Below are 13,853 nucleotides of genomic sequence, written 5' to 3' on the forward strand. Positions count from 1 at the left end.
ATTGAAGTATATATGTGTGTGTGGAAGTAATTTTAGTGAGTGAATAATATCATAATTTGATTTACTGAAAAATACAATACCTTATATTCGAGTGAATGATACTTTTCAGTTTGGGACAACATTTGTGGAATATAATTTTTGGGATTTTAAAATTCATAAAAAAGATCAATTGGTTAGATATAGTTACAATGAGATTCATTTTATTTAAACAAGATTTAATGGCCACTCGGGAAAAACAATCTTGCACAAATGTACTGAAACATTTTAAAGAAAAAATATAAAAATAAACAAAAATATAATTTTATAAACTTAAAAAAAAACATCAAAAAAGTTGAGAGTTCATAACCAAAACATTTAATAGTTTGAAGATAAATCTAACCAAATTTACAAACTTCCCACCTAAACTAAATCCTCTGAAAAAATGTTTAGATGTATAGTATTGTCTTCCTAAACCAAACTTGCTTTATAATGAAACATAATAAAATTCTAAACTTCAATTTAGTTCTCAAGCTTTATTTGATATTAAGAACCTTGCATCCAAGTGAATGCATATGATAGAGCTTTTATGGGTTTACTATATTTGGAACACCCTTACCCATATATCTTGAGTGTTGCTAATTAACGTAGTAAAGAAAAACTCATAAAATAACTCGTAAGATGACCTTTTCAATGTATCTTTTATCCCTCATAAAATGATAGCATAACTCATGGAATGAATATTTGTCGCTTTAAATATTTCTGATGGAGATGGGCAAATTAGTTATAAGCGGATGCTCACACATGCCACTCATTAAGACAAAATGTACTCAAGCTATCAAAGTTATCTCTTAGGTGACAACCATTTTGATTGATTGACTTGGTGTTTACAGTTAGCAACAAATGTACAAATACATTAATTAGTTATTCGTGTGACTTTATTTTTGTCGATGGCCTTGATCTAGGTTACATGTTAGCTTTGTAAGTGGTTGCCTTCTACAATCGAGTGGCTTGTAACGTTTGGGAAAAAAAATGTAGAAATGTTTTTTAAAATAATTTTTAAAGGAGAGTGATACACAAAAATAAAATGAATAATATACCTTGACATGTGTATATGGGAAAAATCTTTTAGGAGAAACAACCCACTTCAAAGCAATTTAATGTAAAATTGACAAGATTACAATAAATCTATAATGAATAATATACCATAACATGTGTATATGGAAAAAATCTTTTAGGAGAAACAACCCACTTCAAAGCAACCTAATGTAAACTTGACAAGATTACAATAAACCTATAGAAAAAGTTTTCATATGGGTTTCACCAACATATAATTCTAGAGTGTTTAAGAGAACACAATGGTGCCTATAAAAGGAAAGGTATGAGCATTTTATATAGGTTTACACAAAGAATCTTTTAGGCTATTGGAAGATGATTGTTAAGGTACTAATGAGATACATCACTTTGTAGGGAAGGTATGAGCATTTTTACACCTACAATTTTTATATGTTGAATCATTCAAGGCATGACATAAAATTGAACTTCACCTTTTCTAACTTCTTTAGAGGACTATTTTTGAATTGGTTATTGGTAAAAAAGAACTTCCCTTGCATCAATGATTAATTTATTGCTTCTACTACTTTTAGTTGGCCCATACCCTAGCCTCACCTCTCTATCCTTGTATCACACGAAATCAAATTGAACTTCACCTTTTCTAACTTCTTCAGAGGACTACTTTTGAATTGGTTATTGGTAAAAAAAGAACTTTCATTGCATCAATGATTACTTTTTTGCCTCTACCACTCTTAGTTGGCCCATACCTTAGCATCACCTCGAATTCCTTATATCTATAACCCATCTTTGACTCCCCACCATTCGTCTCCAAGTTGCGTTCACATGTTTAAGAGAAAAGTAACCGTTCTTGAGAGTTGAAATTTTCATCTTGTCAATTCAGACTATGTGAAAAATTATCTCACCCCAAGGTGGCCAATGATTTGGTGGTCTCTTTTGGTTATCCATATTAAGGTCAAGCTAGTCTAATCACTCTCATCAAGATGACTCCTTCATCCCAACCTATGATGCCTCTTGAGCCTTCACTTGCTTTGTCCATAGAGCCATCATAATTATCTTGTTGATCTCTACTATACCTAAAGAGAGACTAGTATCTTATGCAACACATGCACTACTCAGAGAAAAAAATAGTAAGCTCCAAGAAATCTTACTTACCACAACATTGTAATGATATATTTGGAGAATAATATGAAAGACATCAAGAAAAACCAATAAATAATCATAGGAAACATAGTTGAGATCATTTCTTTCAATAAGGCAACTAATAGAACTTATGTTGCCAACCCGTCAGTTCCTTATCTAAACTTAGATAAGAGGAAAGAAAAGAAATTGAACAACAAAAACACCATTATACAGGATGATCATACCTAAGAGGTAGGAGGAGAACAAGAAGATCAAAGACCAAGAGAAAAGGCCTCAGGATGCAACTCTGATTGATGCTGTTAATACAAATAATATAAACTTGAACAATAGATAAATTGTGATGTAGGGAGGGCCTTCTAACAAAACTAGAGCCAAAATGATGGAGAAGATCGCAAAAGTTGAAGCAGAAATTCTAGAGGAGGATATTGGTTATACCAACTCCACATCCATGAGTGACAAGCTATAGTTGGTTTGAAGAAGCTTGTTAATTAGTAGTCATCATTTCTACTTTGGTCCTCTACTGCTTTTGAGTTGGCGTAATGTTCCCTTCCTAAGCACTTCGACATGATGGACCATTAGACTATTCAATTGGTTCCCACTGGCTAGTGAGTTAGGGTTAAGGGACTCATGATGACAATTTGATCCAATAGTGTCATGTATTTCATTGAGATCTAGCGGTTGAGACTTGTGTAACACCCTTTTTCTAGTGTGATTTGGATAGTTTTCCCATACTTATTTTAGTAATTTAGTGTAGGAACTAACTAAGCTAGTTGTCAGTATTACCATTTTGGGATTTGTCAGTGGATATAGTTAATGTTGATGTCTTGATATTTGGTATGGTCCAATAATTTTAATTTTAAATAACAATTATTTATAAAGTTAAATTAGATATTTAAATTTGTTGTTATTTAATTTATTTAAATATGGACTATATGGTACACAAAGTAAACTCTTTAAAATGTTAAGTGCCAAATATTTAATAAAGGATTTTATTGGGTTGGGCACCCATTTATGTGAGACAAGAGACATTTTAATAAATTAAAAAAAAAAGAGTTTTGGAGCTCATTTTTTTATGCTTAGATATGATATTTTTGGAGATTTCTCTTGTTGGTTGAATTTGTTCATCCTATGGCTTTATGAGGATGAAAACCCTTGCAAGTAATATCTTTTACATTGGTGAAAGAACCAATCTGGAAGATTAATGATGGTGTCATTTAGAGATCATAGTTGGGATTCATTGTTGGATTGAAATCTATAGTTTTCTTCATAGAAAACTCAGAGTAGATTCATATGGGATTGTTTGGAGTAGAATTGTCAAGTTTGTAGTAGTGTTGAGAGTAGATTGTACCCTTCTAGTTGGTTGTACCATATTCCTTGTTCGTTGTACTTGTCTAGGGAGGCGTGAGATTTCCTTCATTGTTGGCACTATGGTTTGGAGGAGTTTTATTGTTGCATTAGAGGCGTCTGAGGCTAGAGAGAGGATTTATGTCTAGCTTGTGATTTTCAGTTAAATTGTGGAGGTGTGGCATCCATTTTGGAGGCTCGTGTAACTAGTTTCTATTATTGATTCAAACATTGTAATCTTCAAATTTTGTGGGCATTTCAAAAAAGACATTGTGAGGTATTTCAATAATTTGAGTTGTCTTTATTTTGATGACATATTGTCTTTTGAGCCTTCCACTACTATGTCCATATAGCTAATTGATAATTCTCCTACTGATCTCTATTTGACCCAAATAAAGACTAGTATCTTATGCAACACATGCACTAGTCTAAGAGGCAAAAATAGTAAGCACCAAGAAATTCTTACTCACAACAACATTGTAATGAGATATTTGGAGAAAAAGATAAAAGACATCATTAAAAACTAAGAAATAATCAAAGGAAACATAGTTTAGATTATTGCTTTCAATAAGGCAACTAATAGAACTTATGTTGCCAACTTATTTGTTCTTTATCTAAATTTAGATAAGAGGAGAAAATAAATTGAACAACAAAAACACCATTATACAGGAGGGTCCTACCTAAGAGGTAGGAGGAGAACAACACAACCAAAGACCAAGATAAAAGGCCTTAGGATGCAACTCTTATTGATGTTGATAATACAAATAATATGAACTTGACCAATAGAGAAATTGTGATGTAAGGAGGGCCTTCCAAAAAAATTAGAGCCAAACTGATGGAGTAGAAAGGAAAACCTATAGTAGAAAGTCCAGAGGGGGATATTGTTTATACAATCTTCCACATCCATGAGTGGCAAGCCATGTGTGGTTTGAAGAAGCTTGTTGATTAGTAGTAATCATTTCTACTTTGGTCCTTTGTTTCTTTTGAGTTGGTCTAATGTCCTCATCCTAAGCATTTCGACATGGTGGAACATTAGCCTTTTCATTGAGTTCCCATAGGTTGAGTTAGGGTTAGGGGACTCATGGTGATAGTTTGACCTAACGGTACCAACTGTTTCATTGAGATTTGGTAGTTGAGACTTGCATAATGCCCTTTTTTGTAGTGGTTTTGGATAGTTTTGCTATACTATTTTTTATGGGAGATATAAGACATTTTAATAAATTAGAAAATGTATTCCTCTAGTTGGGCATGGGATTGGAGAGCCTATAAAACAGAGTTTTGGAGCTCATTATGTTATGCTTAGATATGGTATTTTGGGGGTTTCTCTTGCTGGTTGAACTTGTTCATCCCATGGCTTTGTGAGGATAGAAATCCTTGCAAGGTACATCTACGTTGGTGAAAGATCCAATCTAGAAGATTAATGGTGATCTCATTTAGAGATCACAATTAAGCTTCATTGTTGGATTGATATCTACAGTTTGCTTCATAGAAAACTCAGAGCATATTCAAAAGGGATTGTTTGGAGTAGAATTATTAAGTTTTCAATAATTTTGAATGTAGAAAGTATCCTTCTAGATGATCATATTGGCCATACTATATTCCTTGAGCTTGATTTTACCTATTACGGAGGTGTGAGACTTCCTTGCTAGTGCTAGGGTTTAGAGGATTTTTATTGTTGTATTTGAGGCATTTAGGGATGGAGAGCATATTTATGTCCATTTAGTGATTTTTCAATTCAATTCTAGAGGTGTGGTATCCATTTTGGAGGCTGATGTAGCTAGTTTTTATTATTGATTCAAATATTGTAATATCTAGATTTTGTTGGTATTTCAAAAAGAAATTGTGAGGTATTTCAATTATTTGGGCCGTTTTTATTTTGATGCAATATTGCCTTTTTAGTTCTAAAATCAAATCTAAAACATTTCTAGTTGTGGATTTGCTTGAACATTGTACATTGAGAAGTTTTATTTACTTTATTGCTTCAAGTATTTTCATTGCGAAAAACATCTTTTGCATACTCATCTTCTTCTATTAAACATTTCAAAATAGAAAATAGAAAAAAAACAAAGGTGTATGTTCTTGCTGGTTTTTATTTTGTTGTTTTCTCTACTTTTCTTTGTTTTGTTTCATGATTGAAATACTTGGTAGCCTCATTTTTCATAAGACTTCTTTCTAGTCATTTTGGTCATTGCATGTAATGGGTTTGGGCCCTTTCTCATTTTTATCATTATAAAAAACACAAAGATACTTCTAAAGTTGTCCATACAAATTACAACTCATGTAGTGTCACAAATTGTAACCCCTTATAGTTTTACACTCCTTTTTGGCCCTTGCCTTAGTGTGCTTCTTCATAGCTCTTTCCAAGCCTATTTATGGCCTCTTTGCTATCAAATTATTGTCATATACTAATATGGTGATCAAATTATGTGCTATGAGCCTATGTGTGCTACATTTGCCTTTGTTCTACCCCTTTTGGGTGGAATAGAGTGCTAGGCGCCACAGTCTTGGTGAAAGTTAGGACATTAGGTGTTATACTCCCCCCTAGATTGGGCCCAAATTTGAACTTGTCAGTGTCCAAATTTGATCTCAATATTTGAATAATTGTTGGAGGTCAACCTAATTCATAAAATACCTTGGGAACCCTATATAAGAGAATCTTTCCTAATTCATTTTCATATCCATCTACATTCTAATAAACTCCTAGAAAAAGTATGATGAGAAAATTCATTTAAAGCATTATGGAGCAACAAGTTACAACAATTCTTGTGCAAGTGGACTTTTAAGATTGATCTTGTCTTGTCATGCCATGTTATTGCATCAACACTTGAGGGTCTTATCCAAATAGAATTGCATCATCAAACTTGAGGTATAATCTTGTCAATTCAATATTTTACTTCAGATTTAGCCACTTTCCTACAAGGGTAAGCTCTCTTTTCCTAAGCACCATTGTTGTAGGGTTAATTCTGACTTGGGGTTTGACCTAAGCAAACCTCTATATAAACCAACACCATTTTGTCTCTTCTTTGTGAAGGATTCAAGTGAAATAGAGAAGGATTGCATATTTAAAAAGTACATACTGAGATGAAGAGATTTAGACTTTGAAGAAGCAAAAAACCCTATACACTGTTCAAAAGTATGAAATGTCTAACACTTTTTTGACGAAATTTTAGGGAGATAATCTATGTGCCATCTTGATCCAAAATCTGTCCATAAGATTTGCATTAGACACCTTTAGGACTAGGATGCCTAGCCACATAGTCCAACATTTTTGGGCTAAAATTGTAGACATGAGCTATTTTCTAATCCATGTTTTTTTAGATCTATTTTGAAAGTCTGCATATCTAATTTGTAGCTTACTGCATATGTCGATTATTGTCAAATTTACCTCTTTAGACCTAGTTCTTGCATTTTACCATTCTATTTTATCCATTCATATAAAAAACCAAAAGAAGAATAATCAACCATTGTGCCTAGCTCTCCCAAGGGTCTAAAGTTGGGTCTATTGATTATTCTTGAATGTATGTTGATGTGAATGGGTTGATTCCTAGTTTGCATGTTTAGAATAGTGAATCTCATTCCACCACAATACAACTCCAAGTACTAGTAAATAGATGAATTATAAACTAGAAACTATGAACGGTTTGGGAAAATCATTTGGAAAACCATGAGGGATATGGTGCTCAAATGAAAAATTTCATATACCTCTCCTTGGTTTTGATCCTTCGAGATATTTTTTGCATATGAATTACCCTTCTTATATTGTTATATTTTGTTATATTTGATTACTTAAACCTGGGTACTATAGTTTGTCCCCATTCAACCACACAAAGATGCTCCTTGACAAGTGTCGAATCTTGTCATAATGTTGGTCAAGATTCTAATGTAATCACCTTCTTACATGGTCTTATGTGTCATAATAATGTCATATGCAACTCTTGTCATGATGAACTTACACATACTATAAGATGCTAGCGCATGGCCAAACTTTGCACCTCAACATATGGTTCCTTCCTCCTTATGTAAGGAAAAAAAACACTAAAGGAAAATTTTCTATGTCACCTCCTAATGAGATGTCAACACTCAAATGATGGAAGAATGAAAAAAAGATAAAATAATGAATGTATACAAAATATTGAAATAAAAACATATGAGTGCAACGTTGAGATACCTTTTCCATACATTTTCCCACTTGTCAAACACCTTGCAAGAGCAAAAAAGAAACTTACCAACATTGAAGTCTAAGTGCTAGGGGTCAAGAGGCACATAGATTCTTTGCACTACTTGAACTTCTTTAAAATCATAGCCTTTTTTAAAGAATCTGGAGCATTCACCAAATTATAAATCTTCTCCAAGATCACTCTCCCATCCTCTACAATGTTACAAAAAATATGGTACTCAACATAAATATGCTTTGTCCTTAGGTGAAACGTCAGGTTATTTTCTAGACATTCGATACTCTATCTGTTACATAGAACTACAATAGCTTTGATGCTTCATGATGGGCAAAGCCATTGATGTCACAAATCACATCATTTAATTTCTCATTATCAAATCGGGTGTGTCTTAGAGTTGTATGTGATAAGGAAATGTTTAAGTTGGGACGTTTTGTACTAAGAATAGTGACTTACACTTCAATCATGGTCCATCAGGAGCTCTCAGGATCAATTTTCTAAGAACGAAATTCTATGCTAAAGGTGCTTCTCTATCTTAGCAAAACCGAAACTCAAACTACTAAATCTATTTTGAGAAAGACTCTCATTCTTCAGTATAATATAAACAGGACTTGATTAAAACTAATTCATGAAATCATCTAGCTAAGAATAAGACTATATTTAAACTACAACACAAATTCAAATTCTATTCTACTTGCTGAGAAATGAAATCTATTTTACGCTTGCAGTAAATCAAATTTTTATTCTAAAGAACATTCAAAATAAACTAAATTCCACGAATAAGTTCAATAAAGCTTTTGTCTAATCACTACTTTCTTCACCATTGTCACTTACTAACAAAACCAGAAACTAATGATTAATGAATTCAAATTTGAACTAAATGAAACACAAATCTAAACATCCATAAGCAAATTAATCTATCTCTGTTCACTACTAAAAATATCTATCAATGAAAGTTACTAATTGCAAATGATTTTTAATTTTTAATTAACATGAACTTGCAAAAAAGAATGTAACTAAAAACAAACATACAATAGCTAAATAGATACAAAGAAACAACTTAGGATCACCTCCCTTTGGTTGAGAGGGCCCTTCTCTTCCTTTGGTGGGATCCTTAAACACCGAAATTTCAAATCAACTTCAAATTTGCATTGCAATTGACTCCCAAAAGGGAGTAAAAGAAAATTTTGAAATTACAAAGGAATAAGACACTGAAACTGGCGACTGACTTACTGACTAACTAAATAACTTCTTGCTGAAAGCCAAGGGATATATATATACACATATCCTCGTTCAAATTCAAATGCTATGTTACTTTCCTAGATGAGTAACAACTACTAACTTAAACTATATATGACTTGATGTTTTTTATTACAATGCATTTATTGCTTAAGATGAAACTAGATGTTTCATAAACAACCAATGAAAGTAGACTTGGAGAGAATCATTGCAAGATACACCTGGAGCGATCAAAAGTGTGACCAAGCATTCCACATTGCTGGAAAAAAATTCTTTACTCCACATCTTGAAACAACTTTTAACATATCTGAAATCATATCCAAGAAAGATAGACCAAAATATAATAGTAAAGATCCCGAATAATGGTTGTTTCTTCATTGATTAATCATATAAGTGATACATTCACCACAAAATACCATTTCTAATATATATCTTCTAACGAGAAAAGTATAAGAGCAAAATAAGTAAACATGCATGCATATAGTCTACCACCAGACACATTAATTAACAAAAAGCACAAAGTTTTTAAGTATAAATTATGATTTAAAATGTTATTTTTGAGCACTCATCATCTTCCCCCTCCTTTTGCAAGAGGGTTTCCCAGACCTTTGTTCACAGACTCAATCCAGAGGACCAAATCAAGACGCTGAAATATATACTCATGATAAGCTCTAGGGGGAGCATATCCATTGAATTTTTCCACTCCATCTATCCAGTTTTTCAGAATTTCTCGTGCAAAATGGGTTGGTGCATTTAACCTTGGTGGTGGCAATAAGATCAATGTTGGTTTGAACATCATACCTATCCAATCTGCCTATTGTTCTTCTATTATTGCAATCATCGACCTTACCCTAGTCAAGCTCCTGTTGATATTGTGAGGAGAAATAGGTCCTCTCCTTAACTGAATTGGTATGGTATTAAATCTCACGCTGGATGCTTGTAGAGCATGATGAGGTAGTTGATTCTGCACATCCCTGAAAGCTTGAATGCTTGCTGCAAGGTTATTTTTGTAAACTAGTTTCACTTTATTGAGTTAACCCATAGTGAATTTATTCTAAAGTAGTTGCATGGGAATTTTTTTTTCTCAATTTCTCTATAATTTATGTACAATAATTTAAAACATTTGGAGATGTTTTAAATCTTTTGAGAGCAGAAATTTCAGGGGAATGTGAAAGGGTTATTTCATTATTTTAAAAATAAGCAGTTACAAAAACTGAAAAAGGCTTATTGGAGAGTCTTTAAATATGTAATTAACAGATTATGAAAGGGGGAGAGAAAAGGGGAAATGGGCAGTATAGTTTTCTTTTTTGCACAGTTTTATTGTACAGAGGTGTTGAGTCTATGAACTCACATTTTAACATTGAAGGAATAAAGAGGATATTTTCGAATCTTTGAATTTATTAATGTTTTCTTTTAATTGTTGTGAACTATGCTTCTTTGTAATTACTTTCAATGTGATTTTGTTATATCAGACTATGTACGTATATAATCTAAAGCTTGTAAAATAAGCAGAGAGCATTTGCAAATACCATTGCAAGTGACTCAACTGTTGGTAAGATTGTCATTGACATGGGAAAAAGAGTATTAAACTGAAGTGACAAATCCGTTAACCAATAGATTTTTGGCGACTCTACTGGGGAATGAAAGGTCAGTGTTTTGTTCTCTTAGACATTTGAAGGTGCCTCCCCGAGGATGGAAGTTGGCGAGTCTATTTTTTATTTAAATATCTCTTGGTAGAATAATTCCAGTGTATGTTATGGCTTTAGTTGCAACCCAGCCATGGGGAGATCAAATTAGACCCTTGGCTTTGTCTCAATACTCAGCTTTGCCTGAAAGATTAAGAAAATATTTTCCAAAGTTTGCTAGAGATAAGACACAAGATCCTGATAACCATATTAAAGCATCCACAGTTTCTTATGGGATTTTTGGAGTGCAAGAAGAAGATGTTTATGTGCGGTTGTTTGTTGAAAGCCTCATTGGAGATGTTGTGACATGGTTTCAGAATTTGGAATATGGATGTATTACCAACTGAGATGATTTGAAGCTAAAGTTTCTTGAAATATTTAAACCCGTGGTTGATGCATATGAACTATTGCTTAAATTCTTTCAAATACAAAAGAAAGAGGATGAACCTATTAGGAATTTTGTTGAGAGATTTAGTTGGTGTTTTGAAAAGATCCCTCAAGAATATCAACCAACTAAAAATAATCAGTTATGTGTATTTGTTGCTGCATTACATCATGAGATTAAATTCTTGTTGAAACGTATGAAGGTTCAAAATCTGAGAGATGCACAAAAATAAGCTCTCAAAATAGAAGATGATATGATCATAACTGGAATGAAATACATAAGTAAAAGTGTTGTTAAAATTCCAGAATTTGAAGCACTCTTTCAAAGTCAAAACTTTGATTCAAAAAAGGAACCTTTGCAAAGGAGCCTTTTTACAAAAAGAGTAGAGATAGTGTCACCCATATCTTATTGTTAGGATCTAACGATGTTTAATGAAAAAGATTTTCAAGCGTCTCCTGTAACTGAAGCTGACACTTTTGATGCTGCAAGAGTTTATTATTTTTATACCGATGAAAGTGATTCCTTTAGAGGTGCAGATGATTGTGTTACACAACCAGAGGAATTGGTGACTTGCCCAACTTCAACTACTGCAAAACAAAATTTTGACAACATGCATGATCAAGAATTGACCAAAAAATTGTTAGAAAATTCTTTTTTTTTTCTTCAGATTTTGAATCTTTCACATTTGATATTTCTGATGCAATTCTAGCAAACAATTTTAATCAAGCAAGCATGAGAAGTCAACATGAAGAAGAAATGTGTAATCAAGAACAACTAGGAGATGTCTCTTGTGCTGATATGAAAACTGATTATGAATCATTCCAATTTCTATTTGCTGATTATTTGGGAAATTACGAAAGTGTTGGAAAATGAGTTATGGGCAATGGATCATTCACCAATGATGAAATATTCCATATGCAACCAAATTTTGAGGCATTCAAATTTGGTGACAAAATTTGCGAAGACAAGTCATGCTTAGAATAATTTAGCAGCCATCCCATATTGGTATCTTTTTGTTTTGAAAATGAATTTGATGATGCATTCTTTGAGAACAAACATTTAGAAGATCTAAGTTTGAACTTGGATAAAAATGTCCCTGCACATCATCCTCACGTTCTTTATGAAGGATGTCCTATTAGAGGTTTGATTTATTGTTCAAAGGATTACACAAAAGATGCTAGAGTTCTCAAAGTAGATTCAGACCAACTTGCACAACATGGTGTAAACACATTACAACTAGTTTCAAAACTTCATGATACAGAGTGGCTCTTTGGACTCAAGGTTTTACTTGAAATTTTTTTGCAGAGCATTGTCACCAGGTCTTTCTTCATAGTAGTTGCGAGGTGGTAGATTAAAATGATGCTTTTTGCTTACCAGCCACTTTTCCGCACTAGCAGATATTTTTCCCAACTTGTCAATGGCTTCACTTAATCAGCTGTGGGCATGATTTGAGGTAGGGTCTTAATGACTATGTACATATATAGGTGGTTTTTAGTTTTGTAATGGATGGAATTTGCCACCTTAGGAAAGATGAATCCCCAAGGACAAATTATCCGTCTGATTACCTCTTCGAATAGGCACAACACTGAGCCAGGAGCAAAATGAATGCTCTAGGTCTGTCAGAGAACTGAGATGAACCTTTGGCAAACCCTACAAGGTTTTGTAACCGAGGCAATAACGCAGAGCGAAGACTGTAGTGCGAATTGCAACGTGGTGCGCTAGTGTCCTAGGTGAGCAGAACATAGAGCTAGACAAAGATGCTTGGTTCTTACACACAAAATTTAGAACATAAATGGAATTATGCCATAGAATAGAATAAATATCTAATGAGCTAATTAAATACGAATGAATAAATATAGAATGTACAGAATATGGGCGAAGTAATCCATGAACCACTTAAATATAAAAATGAAGCAGAAAGGTTAGAGCAAATAGAGAACCTAAGAGGCTCTTAGATTTAGGACACCAAAGTGGTGTGCAGATGACATCATGTTGCGTTGTCGTCTGTACGTCCAGAAAGAAATAAGTTTCAAAGTCCAAGTGTTGGGTCGAACTTGTACCTACGCATATAGAAAAGGTGGAAAATATTGGGGCTGTATAGGGGCCTGCCTCAGTCAGACCCCCGCTTAGGTGTTTCCACCGCCACAAACAACCAGATTGGTATAGATTGAAAAATAGATAACTTGGAACAAATTGGTAAATTGGTAAATAGATGCAAAATGAAAGCTAATTCCTATTGCATCCAAATAAATATTGGAATATTGGTAAGCACACTTATTAATGCAAAGGACTCATTGCATAAAAGTGAAATAGAGATAGTAAGTTTGGAAATCAAACCCTCCTTGATATTTGGCACTATGAGCATGATGAAGCCCACTTGATAGATGAATTGGTAAAAATATACCACAAGGTCGGGAAGCTTGATGTTGGTATTGATAGATTGCTTTTGATGTTGATGTTGCATGAGCCAAGAGCTTGCCAAAGAGAGCTTTTGAGAGAGCTTGAGAGAGCACAGAGATCAAGAGGCAAGAACCCAAGGCGAGAGCCCCTTACAATGTGTTGGAAAGGGTTTTTAATTTGAAACAAGCGCAGAGAGCCATAACGACATGATGCGAGGCAAAACACACGCGTTGGTGTGCATCTGAGTCACCGATACTTTTTAAAATTTGACCATTTTCTGAGACGTTAGCGTGGTGTGCAGACATCCCTACGTCACGTTGTCGTCCATCGAGAAATGGTCCCAAAGGGTTGAAAGGGCTAAATAATGTGTTGGTGCCCAAAACCACAGATTGGAAAACCTAAAGATTTGCCAAATCCTCAAGCAGTCCAATCAACCTT

The sequence above is a fragment of the Cryptomeria japonica genome, chromosome 4 (assembly GCF_030272615.1).
Source record: "Cryptomeria japonica chromosome 4, Sugi_1.0, whole genome shotgun sequence".
In the NCBI taxonomy this organism is placed as follows: Eukaryota; Viridiplantae; Streptophyta; class Pinopsida; order Cupressales; family Cupressaceae; genus Cryptomeria; species Cryptomeria japonica.